The sequence below is a fragment of the Bufo bufo genome, chromosome 2 (assembly GCF_905171765.1).
Source record: "Bufo bufo chromosome 2, aBufBuf1.1, whole genome shotgun sequence".
Lineage (NCBI taxonomy): Eukaryota > Metazoa > Chordata > Amphibia > Anura > Bufonidae > Bufo > Bufo bufo.
This window is the reverse complement of record NC_053390.1, coordinates 445150921-445167370: the sequence shown is the minus strand read 5'-3', so window position 1 is coordinate 445167370 and position 16450 is coordinate 445150921.

Here is a 16450-nt window from a genome sequence, read left to right as displayed (position 1 = left end):
ACAAGTGTGAAACAACTGAAAATATGTCATATTCTAAGTTCTTCAAAGTAGCCACCTTTTGCTTTGATTACTGCTTTGCACACTCTTGGCATTCTCTTGATGAGCTTCAAGAGGTAGTCCCCTGAAATGGTTTTCACTTCACAGGTGTGCCCTGTCAAGTTTAATAAGTGGGATTTCTTGCCTTATAAATGGGGTTGGGACCATCAGTTGCATTGAGGAGAAGTCAGGTGGATACACAGCTGATAGTCCTACTGAATAGACTGTTAGAATTGGTATTATGGCAAAAAAAAAGCAGCTAAGTAAAGAAAAACGAGTGGCCATCATTACTTTAAGAAATGAAGGTCAGTCAGTCAGCCAAAAAATTGGGAAAACTTTGAAAGTAAGGGCTATTTGACCATGAATGAGAGTGATGGGGTGCTGCGCCAGATGACCTGGCCTCCACAGTCACCGGATCTGAACCCAATCGAGATGGTTTGGGGTGAGCTGGAAAGCAGAGTGAAGGCAAAAGGGCCAACAAGTGCTAAGCATCTCTGGGAACTCCTTCAAGACTGTTGGAAGACCATTTCAGGGGACTACCTCTTGAAGCTCATCAAGAGAATGCCAAGAGTGTGCAAAGCAGTAATCAAAGCAAAAGGTGGCTACTTTGAAGAACCTAGAATATTACATATTTTCAGTTGTTTCACACTTGTTTATGTATATAATTCCACATGTGTTAATTCATAGTTTTGATGCCTTCATAGTCCTGAAAATAAAGAAAACTCTTTGAATGAGAAGGTGTGTCCAAACTTTTGGTCTGTACTGTGTATATATATATATATATATATATATATATACGCTAGCGTCCATAGATATCTATATGTGTGTAACATACACAAACAAAATAGATACGTGGTGCAATATTAATAGAAACATGATAATATAATAATATATAGAAAATATATAGAAAAAATTATAAAAAAATATATAAAAGAGTTTTTTGGGGTTGTACATGACAAATGCTAGGTAGAAGTGTACAATACAATTTAAGGCCGATGTCAGACCTATAGGTGCAATAGTGTTATCTCAATGTGCACGTATGCAGCCTGTCAAGGTATAGAGAGGTATTCAAGCATAAAGGAACATTTTTTTTCTCCAAAAAATATATGTATATGAACTATCAGAGGGTAGTGGCACGTGTCTGTGTGTTCTTCTTTTCGATTCGTCGATTAATTTGGGGCACGGCGCGTGCGCCGTGCAATTTACTGTGCTACCGGATATGAGTGGTATGTTAAGTAGTACTATTCCTATCAATTTAATCCCTGTTACGTCCCCTATCAGGGGACGTGTATGGAATAGATTTTGCTTGGTCGGTCCTCTTACTTCCAATTTGGGGCACTGCGCGTGCGCCGTGCAATGTACTATGCAATCCCAATATGAGTGGTATGTTAAGTAGTACTATTCCTATCAGTTTAATCCCTGTTACGTCCCCTATCAGGGGACGTGTATGGAATAGAGTTTAGACAACCGCAAAGAGTTGTCAATAGTTGACACACTCGTGAAATAAATGTTATTCCTCTATGCGTCAATCTTGGTGTAGTGATGACTGTGCTCATGCGCACGTTTGGCAGATTGCAGGCGATGACGGTTTTTCAAAGCCTATGGTCGTGCTGAGGTAGTTCAGTGACAGTTAAGTGACCCAGAAAACAATGATTCTGCAGTGTGGGCCCATTGTTGGCCTAGTAGGCTTTAATGATCACCTTAGATGATCACAAAGAAAATTAATGTTTTTTCTATGCAAAATTATCCAGCCGATCGCTTTTGGTCTGTTCACAATGAAGCAACGACCTTATCATCTGGGGTGTGCCAACATTGCCATTGCCAACACACTCATAGAGGTGATCGCTTCATTGTGATACGCAAGCCCATTCACCACAACAAGGTAACGATCACGAAGGGGAATTGACACATGTATGTGCCTTTTTTTTAAATTTTGTTTTTGCAGCCACAGTGCAGCACCAGAGACCAGAAAAATTAGGAATGTACACATACCTGAAAAATTAGGTATTGTTGCTGCTTTAGCACCGGCCGGAAAAATTTATGTTTTCCAGGCAGAAAGTGCACTAAAACATTTTGGCTTGAATCCTAGTTGGTGGCGGAGAAGTCAAGCAAGTCATCCGGCATGCAGAGATAAAATACAGCAGCGTGTGGACCATTTTTAGCCCAAGGCAGCTCATCTCATCACCAGGCCTTTTTTAGTTAAATGTATCGCCCACTGTCAGTCCCTTCGGGATCCATGCCTCATTCATCTTAATAAAGGTAAGGTAATCTAGACTTTTTTGACCTAGGCGACTTCTCTTCTCAGTGACAATACCTCCTGCTGCACTGAAGGTCCTTTCTGACAGGACACTTGAAGCGGGGAAGGCCAGAAGTTCTATCGCAAATTGGGATAGCTCAGGCCACAGGTCAAGCCTGCACACCCAGTAGTCAAGGGGTTCATCGCTCCTCAGAGTGTCAATATCTGCAGTTAAGGCGAGGTAGTCTGCTACCTGTCGGTCGAGTCGTTTTCTGAGGGTGGACCCCGAAGGGCTGTGGCGATGCGTAGGACTTAAAAAGCTCTGCATGTCCTCCATCAATAACACGTCTGTAAAGCATCCTGTCCTTGCCGTCATGGTAGGAGGAGGATTACTTTCACCTCTTCCCCTGTTAGATTCCCATTGTGCTGTCACATCACCCTTATACGCTGTGTAAAGCATAGTTTTTAACTTGTTTTGGAACTGCTGCATCCTTTCCGACTTCCAGTAATTCGGTAACATTTCAGGCACTTTCTGCTTATACCGGGGGTCTAGTAGCGTGGCCACCCAGTACAGGTCGTTCTCCTTCAGCCTTTTTATACGAGGGTACCTCAACAGGCACGACAGCATGAAAGACCCCATTTGCACAAGGTTGGACGCTGAGCTACTCATGTCCCGTTCCTCGTCCTCACTGATCTCACTGAAGGTCTGTTCTTCCCCCCAGCCACGTACAACACCACAGGTACCAGATAGGTGACAACGAGCACCCTGGGATGCCTGCTGTGGTTGGTCTTCTTCCTCCTCAAAGCCACATTCCTCCTCTGACTCCTCTTCCTCAGACTTCTCTTCCAGCGTTGCCGCAGGTCCAGCAAGCGATGCTGATAAGGCTGTTTCTGGTGGTGATGGTGACCACAACTCTTCCTCTTCACGCTCATCTACGGCCTGATCCAGCACTCTTCGCAGGGCACGCTCCAGGAAGAAAAAAAATGGGATGATGTCGCTGATGGTGCCTTCGGTGTGGCTGACTAGATTTGTCACCTCCTCAAAAGGACGCATGAGCCTACAGGCATTGCGCATGATCGTCCAGTAACGTGGCAAAAAAATACCCAGCTCCGCAGAGGCTGTCCTAGCACCCCGGTCATACAAATACTCGTTGACGGCTTTTTCTTGTTGGAGCAGGCGGTCGAACATTAGGAGTGTTGAATTCCAACGTGTCGGGCTGTCGCAAATCAAGCGCCTCACTGGCATGTTGTTTCGCCACTGAATATCTGAAAAGTGCGCCATGGCCGTGTAGGAACGCCTGAAATTGCCACACACCTTCCTGGCCTGCTTGAGGACGTCCTGTAAGCCTGGGTACTTATGCACAAAGCGTAGTACGATCAGATTCAACACATGTGCCATGCACGGCACATGTGTCAACTTGCCCAAATTCAATGCCGCCAACAAATTGCTTCCGTTGTCACACACCACTTTGCCGATCTCCAGTCGGTGTGGAGTCAGCAACTGATCCACCTGTGCGTTCAGGGCGTACAGGAGTGCTGGTCCGGTGTGACTCTCTGCTTTCAGGCAAGTCAACCCCAAGACGGCGTGACACTGTCGTATCCGGGATGTGGAATAGCTCTTGGGGAGCTGGCGGGGTGCAGTTGATGTGGAGCAAGATGCAGCAGCAGAAGAGGACTCAGAAGAGGATGGAGTAGGAGGAGTAGAGGAGGTGGCAGCAGGCCTGCCTGCAAGTTGTGGCGGTGTCACCAACTCCTCTGCAGAGCCACGCATTCCATGCTTGGCAGCCGTCAGCAGGTTTACCCAATGCACAGTGTACGTGATATAACTGCCCTGACCGTGCTTTGCAGACCAGGCATCAGTGGTCAGATGGACCTTTGCCCCAACACTGTGTGCTAGACATGCCATGACTTCCTTTTCCACAATAGAGTACAGGTTGGGGATTGCCTTTTGTTAAAAGAAATTTCGGCCAGGTACCTTCCACTGCGGTGTCCCAATAGCTACAAATTTTTTGAAGGCCTCAGAATCCACCAGCTTGTATGGTAAAAGCTGGCGGGCTAAGAGTTCCGACAAGCCAGCTGTCAGACGCCGGGCAAGGGGGTGAGTCTGTGACATTGGCTTCTTACGCTCAAACATTTCCTTGACAGACACCTGACTGTGGGCAGATGAGCAGGGACTGCTGAAGGCGAGAGGCGGAGTGGCGGATGGTAGAGAGGGGGCAAGGAGGACAGCAGTGGTTGACGTGGCTGAAGATGCTGGACCAGGAGGAGGATGGCGGCTTTGAGTTTGTGTGCTGCTTGTACTCATGTGTTGATCCCATAGGCGTTTGTGATTTGAGATCATGTGCCTTCGCAAAGCAGTTGTACCTAGGTGGATGTTGGACTTCCCATGACTCAGTTTCTTTTGGCACAGGTTGCAAATGGCATCGCTGTTGTCAGAGGCAGACACACAAAAAAAATGCCACACTGCTGAGCTTTGCAATGACGGCATTTTGGTGGTGGCAACAGCATGGGTTGATTGGCGTGCTGTCTGGCTGACCTCGGGTGCCGATGCATGCTGTCTGACTGTGCCACTAGCTCCTTGCGACGACCTCCCCCTGCTTCCAACTCGTCTCCTCCTCCTCTCTGTCTCCCCATCTGAACAATCCCCCTGTTCTTCTTCTCTTCGAGCGGGCACCCACGTGACATCCACGGACACATCGTCATCATCAACCGCTTCACTTGTATCTGACAACTCAGCAAAGGAAGCAGCAGCGGGTACAACATCATCATCATCACACCATACGTCCATGTGTGTAATGCTGCCTGACTAAGACATATCCCTGTTATCTACATCCTCTGGCAATAATGGTTGCACATCACTCATTTCTTCCAACTGATGTGTAAATAACTCCTCTGACAGATCAAGTGAAGCAGCTGTGGTGCTAGTGTTGGTGGTGGAGGCAGGCGGGGGCGAGTGGTAACTTGAGAGGTGCCCGAAGCTGAGCTGGAGGAGGATGGTGCGTCAAGGTTCCGAGCGGAAGCTGTAGAAGATTGGGTGTCCTGTGTTAGCCAGTCCACTATGTCTTCAGAACTTTTCGAGTTCAGGGTACATGGCCTCTGAACACTGGACATTATTCTAGGGCCAAGGGAATTACAGCACCACGGCCACGATGGCCCCTGCGGAGTGGCCTGCCTCTGCCTGTCATTTTTTTTTGATTAGTTGTACTATGCGTGCAAGCTACTGTGACACCAGATATGAGTGGTGGCACTGTGCACTGGCAGTAGTTAGCACAGTACACACTGTAGGCCTAACACACACGCTTGCAGGCAAGTAACTGAAATTATAATTAGAGTCAAAATGTATTATTTTTTTAATGTAATCTACTGTGACACCAGATATGAGTGGCACTGTACACTGGCAGTAGTTGGCACAGTACACACTGTAGGCCTAACACACACGCTTGCAGGCAAGTAACTGAAATTATATTACAGTCAAAAAATATGATTTTTTTTTTTTTTGTAATCTACTGTGACACCAGATACAGTGGGATGCGAAAGTTTGGGCAACCTTGTTAATCGTCATGATTTTCCTGTATAAATCGTTGGTTGTTACGATAAAAAATGTCAATTAAATATATCATATAGGAGACACACACAGTGATATTTGAGAAGTGAAATTAAGTTTATTGGATTTACAGAAAGTGTGCTATAATTGTTTAAGCAAAATTAGGCAGGTGCATAAATTTGGGCACCACAAAAAAGAAATGAAATCAATATTTAGTAGATCCTCCTTTTGCAGAAATTACAGCCTCTAAACGCTTCCTGTAGGTTCCAATGAGAGTCTGGATTCTTGTTGAAGGTGTTGAAGGTATTTTGGACCATTCCTCTCTACAAAACATCTTTAGTTCATTCAGGTTTGATGGCTTCCGAGCATGGACAGCTCTCTTTAAGTCACACCACAGATTTTCAATTATATTCAGGTCTCTGGACTGAGATGGCCATTCCAGAATGTTGTACTTGTTCCTCTGCATAAATGCCTTAGTGGATTTTGAGCAGTGTTTAGGGTCGTTGTCTTGTTGAAAGATCCAGCCCCGGCGCAGCTTCAGCTTTGTCACTGATTCCTGGACATTGGTCTCCAGAATCTGCTGATACTGAGTGGAATCCATGTGTCCCTCAACTTTGACAAGATTCCCAGTCCCTACACTGGCCACACAGCCCCACAGCATGATGGAACCACCACCATATTTTACTGTAGGTAGCAGGTGTTCTTCTTGGAATGCTGTGTTCTTTTTCCTCCATGCATAACGCCCCTTGTTATGGCCAAATAACTCAATTTTATTTTCATCAGTCCACAGCACCATATTCCAAAATGAAGCTGGCTTGTCCAAATGTGCTTTAGCCCACCTCAAGTGGCACTTTTTGTGTGAGAAAAGGCTTCCTCTGCATCACTCTCGCATACAGCATCTCCTTGTGTAAAGTGTGCCGAATGGTTGAACGATGCACAGTGACTCCATCTGCAGCAAGATGATGTTGTAGGTCTTTGGTGCTGGTCTGTGGGTTGACTCTGACTGTTCTCACCATTCGTCGCTTCTGTCTATCCGAGATTTTTCCTGGTCTGCCACTTCGAGCCTTAACTTGAACTGAGCCTGTGGTCTTCCATTTCCTCAATATGTTCCTAACTGTGGAAACAGACAGCTGAAATTTCTGAGACAGCTTTCTGTATCCTTCCCCTAAACCATAATGGTGAACAATCTTTGTCTTCAGGTCATTTGAGAGTTGTTTTGAGACCCCCATGTTGCTACTCTTCAGAGAAAATTAAAAGAGGAGGGAAACTTACAATTGACCTCCTTAAATACTCTTTCTCATAATTGGATTCACCTGTGTATGTAGGTCAGGGGTCCCTGAGCTTACCATGCCAATTTGAGTTCCAATAATTAGTTTTCAAGGTTTTGGAATTAATAAAATGACAACAGTGCCCAAATTTATGCACCTGCCTAATTTTGTTTAAAGAGGACCTTTCACCGATTTTGACCCTATGAACTAACTATACAGACATGTGGAGCGGCGCCCGGGGATCTCACTGCACTTACTATTATCCCCGGGCGCCGCTCCGTTCTGCCGCTATGCCCTCCGGTATCTCCGCTCACTAAGTTATAGTAGGCGGAGATACCAGTCCCTAAGTTATGGTAGGCGGAGTCTGCCCTAGCGCTGGCCAATCGCAGCGCAGAGCTCACAGCCTGGGAGGTTATTTTCTCCCAGGCTGTGAGCTCTGCAATGCGATTGGCTAGCGTTAGGGCAGACTCCGCCTACCATAACTTAGGGAACGGAGATACCGGAGGACATAGCAGGAGAACGGAGCGGCGCCCGGGGATAATAGTAAGTGCAGAGAGATCCCCGGGCGCCGCTCCACATGTCTGTATAGTTAGTTCATAGGGTCAAAATCGGTGAAAGGTCCTCTTTAAACAATTATAGCACACTTTCTGTAAATCCAATAAACTTTATTTAACTTCTCAAATATCACTGTGTGTCTCCTATATGATATATTTAACTGACATTTTTTTATCATAACAACCAACGATTTATACAGGAAAATCATGACGATTAACATGGTTGCCCAAACTTTCGCACCCCACTGTATGAGTGGCACTGTGCACTGGCAGTAGTTGGCACAGTACACACTGTAGGCCTAACACACACGCTTGCAGGCAAGTAACTGAAATTCTATTAGAGTCAAAATGTATTATTTTTTTTATATTTTTTTATGTAATCTACTGTGACACCAGATATGAGTGGCACTGTGCACTGGCAGTAGTTGGCACAGTACACACTGTAGGCCTAATACACACGCTTGCAGGCAAGTAACTGAAATTATATTACAGTCAAAAAAGTTTTTGTTTTTTTATGTAATCTACTGTGACACCAGATATGAGTGGCACTGTGCACTGGCAGTAGTTGGCACAGTACACACTGTAGGCCTAACACACACGCTTGCAGGCAAGTAACTGAAATTATATTAGAGTCAAAATGTATTTTTTTTTTTAATGTAATCTACTGTGACACCAGATATGAGTGGCACTGTACACTGGCAGTAGTTCGCACAGTACACACTGTAGGCCTAACACACACGCTTGCAGGCAAGTAACTGAAATTATATTAGAGTCAAAATGTATTATTTTTTTTTATGTAATCTACTGTGACACCAGATATGAGTGGCACTGTACACTGGCAGTAGTTCGCACAGTACACACTGTAGGCCTAACACACACGCTTGCAGGCAAGTACCTGAAATTATATTACAGTCAAAAAAGAGTTGTTGTTTTTTTAAATGTAATCTACTGTGACACCAGATATGAGTGGCACTGTGCACTGGCAGTAGTTGGCACAGTACACACTGTAGGCCTAACACACGCTTGCAGGCAAGTAACTGAAATTATATTACAGTCAAAAAAGTGTTGTTGTTTTTTTATGTAATCTACTGTGACACCAGATATGAATGGCACTGTGCACTGGCAGTAGTTGGCACAGTACTGTACACACTGTAGGCCTAACACACACGCTTGCAGGCAAGTAACTGAAATTATATTACAGTCAATTTTTTATTTTATTTTTTTAACCACCTCAGCCCCCCTAGCTTAAACACCCTTAACCTCTTCACGACCGCAATCTGTATATATACATGATAGCTTCACATGCCCCGTGCAGCTACCACGTGTATAGACGTCATGGCAGCTCTTTAATCCAAGCGCTGCAAAGCGCTTGGATTAAAGCTTCTGCCCCTGCCCTGCTGCTGTCACGGACAGCATACAGTCTAGTAATGCCAGCAAGGGGCCAATCAGAGTGGCCCATTGCCGGCAATCGATCCGATTGGTTAGTCTGTGCAGACTAACCAATCGGATCGCGGCAGTGTTAAAATGCCGGTTTCAGGCTCTGATCTGCGCTCTGCAGATCAGAGCCTGAAAGCCGATAGTGTTCCTCATGCCCCCCGATCTGTGCCCCTCCAAGCCCTTAGTGCCCATCTGTGCCCCTCTCCTGCGCTGATGGCATGCGGTCCGCCCCCTGCATTAATTTTCTAGCCGCCCCTCCTGCCCCAGCCTTCCTCGATATTGTGGGCAGCCTCCCGAATCCCCCCTTTCCAGCACTGCCCCCCCCCCCCGATCCCCCTGCTGTGTGCGATGGCGGCGGCTCCATTACTGAGCCGCCGCCATCAGCAGAGAGTGTCAGCTCTATGCTGACACTCTCCTGTAACCCCTATAGATGCCGCGGTTGCGGCATCCATGGGGTTAACAGAGGGAGGGAGCTCCCTCTCTCCACCATCGGGGCTGCAGCGCTGTGATTGCAGCACCCGATGGTTGCGATGGCAACCGGACGCTTTGCAAAAGCGTCCGGTTGCCATGGCAAAGGCGTCCAGTGCTGCCACCTACAGGCAATCTGGAAGTACTATACTTTGGAATGCAAGAGCATTGCAAAGTATAGTACAACTATCAGCCCCACTGGATCTTCAAGATCCAAGAGGGAACTGATAAAAAAAAGTGAAAATAATAAAAGTAAAAATAAATAAATAAAAATGTAAAATTAGAAAAAAGAAAATTGCCTTTTCCTATAAAAAAATGAAAAAATAAAATACACATATTAGGTGTCACCGCGTCCGTAACGACCATCTCTATAAATATATCACATGATAGACCCCGTCCGATAAACACCATAAAAATAAAATTAAAAAAACAGTGCCCAAAAAGCTATTTTTGTCACCTTACATCACAAAAAGTGCAACAGCAAGCGATCAAAAAGGCTTATGACCCCCAAAATAGTACCAATCAAACCGTCACCTCGTCCCGCAAAAAATGATACCCTATTTAAGACAATCGCCCAAAAAATAAAAAAGCTATGGCTCTCAGACTATAATGACACTAAAACATCATTTTTTGGGTTTCAAAAATGCTATTATTGTGTAAAACTTAAATAAATAAGAAAAAGTATACATATTAGGTATTGCCACGTCCGTAACGATCTTCTCTATAAAACTATCACATGACCTAACTCCTCAGATGAATGCTGTAAAAATAAATAAATGAAAATTGTTCCAAAACAGCCAATTTTTGGGTCACCTTGCCCCATAAAGTGTAATAATGAATGATCAAAAAATCCTATGTACCCAAAAATGGTACCAATAAAAACCTCAACACTTTCTGCAAAAAACGAGCCCCTGCACAAGACGATCGGCACAAAAATAAAAAACATATGGCGTTCAGAAAACCAATCCAGCACAATCTACCTTCCAAAAACCGTATGGCATTCCTTTCCTTCTGCGCCCTGCCGTGTGCCCGTACAGCAGTTTACGACCACATGTGGGGTGTTTCTGTAAACCGCGGAATCAGGGTAATAAATATTGAGTTTTGTTTGGCTGTTAACTCTCAATGTGTTAAAGAAAAAAAAATTATAAAATGGAAAATCTGCCAAAAAAGTTAAATTTAGAAATTTCATCTCCATTTTCCTTTAATTCTTGTGGAACGCCTAAAGAGTTAACAAAGTTTTTAAAATCAGTTTTGAGTAACTTGAGGGGTGTAGTTTCTACAATGGGGTCATTTATGGGGGTTTCCACTATGTAAGCCCCACAAAGGGACTTCAGACCTGAACTGGTCCTTAAAAAGTGGGTTTTGGAAATTTTCTTAAAAATTGTAAGAATGGCTTCTAAACTTCTAAGCCTTCTAACGTCCTAAAAAAATAAAATGACATTTCCAAAATGATGCAAACATAAAGTAGACATATGGGGAATGTTAAGTAATAAATATTTTATTAGGTATGACTTTCTGTTTTAGAAGCAGAGAAATTGAAATTTGGAAAATTGTGAATTTTTCAAAATTTTTGGTAAATTTGGGATTTTTTCATAAATAAAGGTGAAATATATTGACTCAAATATATGACTATCATGAAGTACAATGTGTCACGAGAAAACAATCTCAGAATGGCGTGGATAAGTAAAAGTGTTCCAAAGCTATTACCACATAAAGTGACGCATGTCAGATTTGTAAATTTTGACCTGGACACTGGGGCATCAATGACCCTTGGTCATGAAAGGGTTAAAGACCAGGCCACTTTTTACACTTCTGCACTACACTACTTCACCATTTATTGCTCGGTCATGCAACTTACCACCTAAATGAATTTTACCTCCTTTTCTTCTCACTAATAGAGATTTCATTTGGTGGTATTTCATTGCTGCTGACATTTTTACTTTTTTTGTTATTAATCAAAATTGAAAGATTTATTTGCAAAAAAATGACATTTTTCACTTTCAGTTGTAAAATTTTGCAAAAAAAAACGACATCCATATATAAATTTTTCTCAAAATTAATTGTTCTACATGTCTTTGATAAAAAAAAAATGTTTGGGTAAAGAAAAAATGCTTTTTGAAGCAGCTATGACTTTCTGAGCACCTGTCATGTTTCCTGAGGTTCTACAATGGCCAGACAGTACAAACACCCCACAAATGACCCCATTTCGGAAAGTAGACACCCTAAGGTATTCGCTGATGGGCATAGTGAGTTCATAGAACTTTTTATTTTTTGTCACAAGTTAGCGGAAAATTATGATTTTTTTTTTTTTTACAAAGTCTCATATTCCACTAACTTGTGACAAAAAATAAAAACTTCCATGAACTCACTATGCCCATTATGAAATACCTTGGGGTGTCTTCTTTCCAAAATGGGGTCACTTGTGGGGTAGTTATACTGCCCTGACATTTTAGGGGCCCAAATGCGTGCAAAGTAGTTTGAAATCAAAATCTGTGAAAAATGGCCGGTGAAATCCGAAAGGTGCTCTTTGGAATGTGGGCCCCTTTGCCCACCTAGGCTGCAAAAAAGTGTCACACATCTGGTATTGCCGTACTCAGGAGAAGTTGGGCAATGTGTTTTGGGGTGTCATTTTACATATACCCATGCTGGGTGAGAGAAATATCTTGGCAAAAGACAACTTTTCCCATTTTTTTTGTTGCTTACTGGTGTTTTTTTTTTTTTTTACCTTTATAGGACAAACCTCTCCTTCCCCATGGGACAATGTGCAAAGCGCAAATCGCCCAAAGATGTGGTGAAGTACATTATGCACTTTATCCCAGGTGAAAGGAGAGGTTTGCAGCAGCTGTGAGAGAAAGGGCTCTAATAGCCCTGTGTGCCTGTCCTGTGAGATGCAATCCCTATGCTAAGTGTACCTGTGTGTGGTACTTCCGGAAACACTCTCCAAAGCATAGGGCAGGGTGGTCAGGACAGAAATAGCGGGTGTCACGCCTTATTCCACTCCTGCTACAGACACGACATTTTTTTCGGGGTGGCGGTCGGTTTAAGGTACCAGCAACGACACTGGGGAAATGTCGCTCGTGTAGACGGCTCACTACACTGGTGGTTGGGGCCACGGAACCTCCTGAATACAGGAGGTTCGCGATGATCTCTTCCTGAAATTTGAGGAAGGATCCTGTTCTCCCAGCCTTACTGTAGAGAACAAAACTATTATATGCAGCCAATTGAATTAAATATACAGACACCTTCTTATACCAGCGTCTGGTGCGTCGGGAAACTAAATAGGGAGCCAACATCTGGTCATTGAAGTCCACCCCTCCCATGAGCGCATTATAGTCGTGGACACAGAGGGGCTTTTCAATGACACTGGTTGCCCGTTCAATTTGGATTGTCGTGTCTGCGTGAATGGAGGAGAGCATGTAAACGTCACGCTTGTCTCTCCATTTCACCGCGAGCAGTTCTTCGTTACACAAGGCAGCCCTCTCCCCCCTTGCAAGACGGGTGGTAACGAGCCGTTGGGGGAAGCCCCGGCGACTAGGTCGCACGGTGCCACAGCAGCCAATCTGTTCTAGGAACAAATGCCTGAAGAGGGGCACACTTGTGTAGAAATTGTCCACATAAAGATGGTACCCCTTGCCAAATAAGGGTGACACCAAGTCCCAGACTGTCTTCCCACTGCTCCCCAGGTAGTCAGGGCAACCGACCGGCTCCAGAGTCTGATCTTTTCCCTCATAGATCCGAAATTTGTGGGTATAGCCTGTGGCCCTTTCACAGAGCTTATACAATTTGACCCCATACCGGGCACGCTTGCTTGGGATGTATTGTTTGAAGCCAAGGCGCCCGGTAAAATGTATTAGGGACTCGTCTACGCAGATGTTTTGCTCTGGGGTATACAAATTTCTGGTTGAAGTGGTCTATGAGGGGCCGAATTTTGTGGAGCCGGTCAAAAGCTGGGTGGCATCTGGGACGGGAGGTTGTGTTGTCGCTAAAGTGCAGGAAACGCAGGATGGTCTCAAAACGTGTCCTGGACATAGCAGCAGAGAACATGGGCATGTGATGAATCGGGTTCGTGGACCAATATGACCGCAATTCATGCTTTTTGGTTAGACCCATGTTCAGGAGAAGGCCCAGAAAAATTTAAAATTCGGAAACTTGGACTGGTTTCCACCGGAAAGACTGGGCATAAGAGCTTCCCGGGTTGGCGGCTATAAATTGAGTGGCATACCGATTTGTTTCTGCCACGACTAAGACCAAGAGCTCCGCAGTCAAGAACAGCTCAAAAAATCCCAGGGCCGAACCGATCTGAGCTGTCTCAACCCGAACTCCAGACTGGGCGGTGAAAGGGGGAACTAATGGTGCGGCTGAAGTTGGGGACTGCCAATCAGGGTTTGCCAGCACCTCAGGGATTCTAGGGGCTCTACGGGCCTGTCTGTGCGGTGGCTGCGACGGGGTAACTACTGCACGTGCCACCGTACCAGCTTCAACTGCCCTTCTGGTGCTCGCCACTTCACCATGTTGTACGGCAGTGCTGGTACTAGGTCCAGGACGGGCTGCGCTGCTGGTGTATGCCTCACCACATAATCCGACAGCGCCAGCCCCACTCTGCTGCCCTTGAAACGGATCCTGCGCAACCTGTGGTCTAGCAAAAAGGGGCCGGGTACGCCTGCTGCTATCAGGGACCTCAACCTCCTCGTCCGAACTTTGGGTCAGACTGCCACTGCTTTCTACAGGTTCATATTCTGACCCGCTAGATTCGTCAGATGAGGGTTCCTATTCCTCATCCGACTGGGTCAGAAGCCTGCAGGCCTCTTCAGAAGAATACCCCCTGTTTGCCATTTGGACTACTAAATTTAGGGGTATTCCCTGAGACTACCCAAGAAAAAAAGCAAGCCTGTCTTACAAAGGGGAGGCTAGTGAAGTACCGGAGGCCGCTGCGATTGATAAAAAATATCAAAACAGATTTTTTTTATCACCACAGCGCTTGTAAAGTGATTGTGCAGTGATCAAAAAACTAAAAAAATTTTGTCACTGCGGTGGGGCGGGCGTGGGTGAACGCACGTGTGGGCGACCGATCAGGCCCGATCGGGCAAACAATGCGTTTTGGGTGAAGGGCAAGCTAAGGTGACACTAATACAATTATAGATCTGAGTTTACGAAGTCTGTCATGACTACAGACACGACAATCACGACTACAGGCACAGCATACATAGTTTATCACGACCTTAAGCTTATTTTCTGTCACAACTGCAGGTATTAGGTGTACGTTCCGTCCTCATTACAGGTAACATTAGCACGTTAATCGAAATAGCCATGTATTCCTGTGTATGGTTCCCCAGGCCTGGTGAGTTTACACATTTCACTTAATCTACTATTACAGTAAAACGGCATACGCCAAGTGCTAACTTTTGGGTCCTTAATAATAAAAATAAAAAAATGTAGCCTGGGGAATAAGTAGAGGTGAAGTATTTTGCCACCAGTAACAGTCGGTGCCCGATCAGGGCCCTTGGTGGATGGTTGGAGTTCATTTAGGCCCTTCCAACAGATTCACCATTGTTTGTTTCAGTCTGCAGCTCTCAGGATTCAGACCTTCTCGTTATAAGGTCATATGTTAGTCAACATAGGAGTAAATCATGTCTGGTTACCGGCCACTCTTTCAATCGCATCAGCATTAACCATCTCCAAGAACGATGTGCCGGTGCACATGACAAAGAGGTAAGGTAGATGGAAGTCACTGTTATATATATACAGTATATTCCGCACCTTCATCGTGAAAGGTCTTTTCTGTTCAAAATTGGGTGTCGTAACGGTATGTATATATTTACTCTAAAGTAAGGTCTGCTCTTTTTGGCCCCTTTAGGCTGCCCTACCACAGCAGTTATGGCATAACTCTACTGCTTGTTGTAGATATAGGTTAGGTTCACCTTGCTGATAGCCGATCCGACCACAAGTATAAGCAAGATATTGCTGCATTTGTGGGAGGGGAGGCTGATCACAAGGCTATTCATACGTATTTGTGGGCCCAGGCTGGCTGATTACTAGGCTATTTATAGGCACCTGTGGGCCCAAGCTGACGCCGATTCAGCTGATTTCACCCACCCACCCACACCTTCTTACAGTCACTTCACATTAGGGTGGCCCCCTTTAGGCTGCCCTACCACAGCAGTTATGGCAAACCTCTACTGCTTGTTGTAGATAGGGTTAGCTAGGTTAGGTTCACCTTGCTGATAGCCGATCCGACCACAACTGAAATTATATTACAGTCAAAAAAGTATATATATTTTTTTTATGTAATCTACTGTGACACCAGATATGAGTGGCACTGTGCACTGGCAGTAGTTGGCACAGTACACACTGTAGGCCTAACACACTGTCACGAGGGTGTCAAGAGCCACGTCTGACTCCGTTATACCCGGGGTCAAGAAGTCGCAGCGGGTGGCTGCGCGCTCTATGTATAAAGATAGTGCTGTTTCTTAATGGTAGCTTTCTGGGTTTGCCTTGCAACCCTTTTTGGCTCACTCAGGGATCCGTAGCTCCTTCTCCTCAGCTGTTTCTTGTCCAGCACTCCCAACCTCCTTATATTCCCCTCTCCCACTTCTCTGGTTGTCAGATATAGAGCTTCCTGCCTGGACTTCTATACTGACCCACTGGAGCTGAGTAGCTGTGATCCCTGGTTGTTGTTCCAGAGTGTTACCCTCCGGATCCCTGTTGGGCTTTTGTTGTCTGCTGTTGTCGCCCACCTGTAGAGATGAGCGAACTTCTGTTTTAAGTTCGGCGTCTAAAGTTCGGCTTCGGGTTAGCGGAGGATCCCGATATGGATTCCGAATTCCGTTGTGGTCCGTGGTAGCGGAATCAATAATGGTCATTATTGATTCCGCTACCACGGACCACAACGGAATTCGGAATCCATATC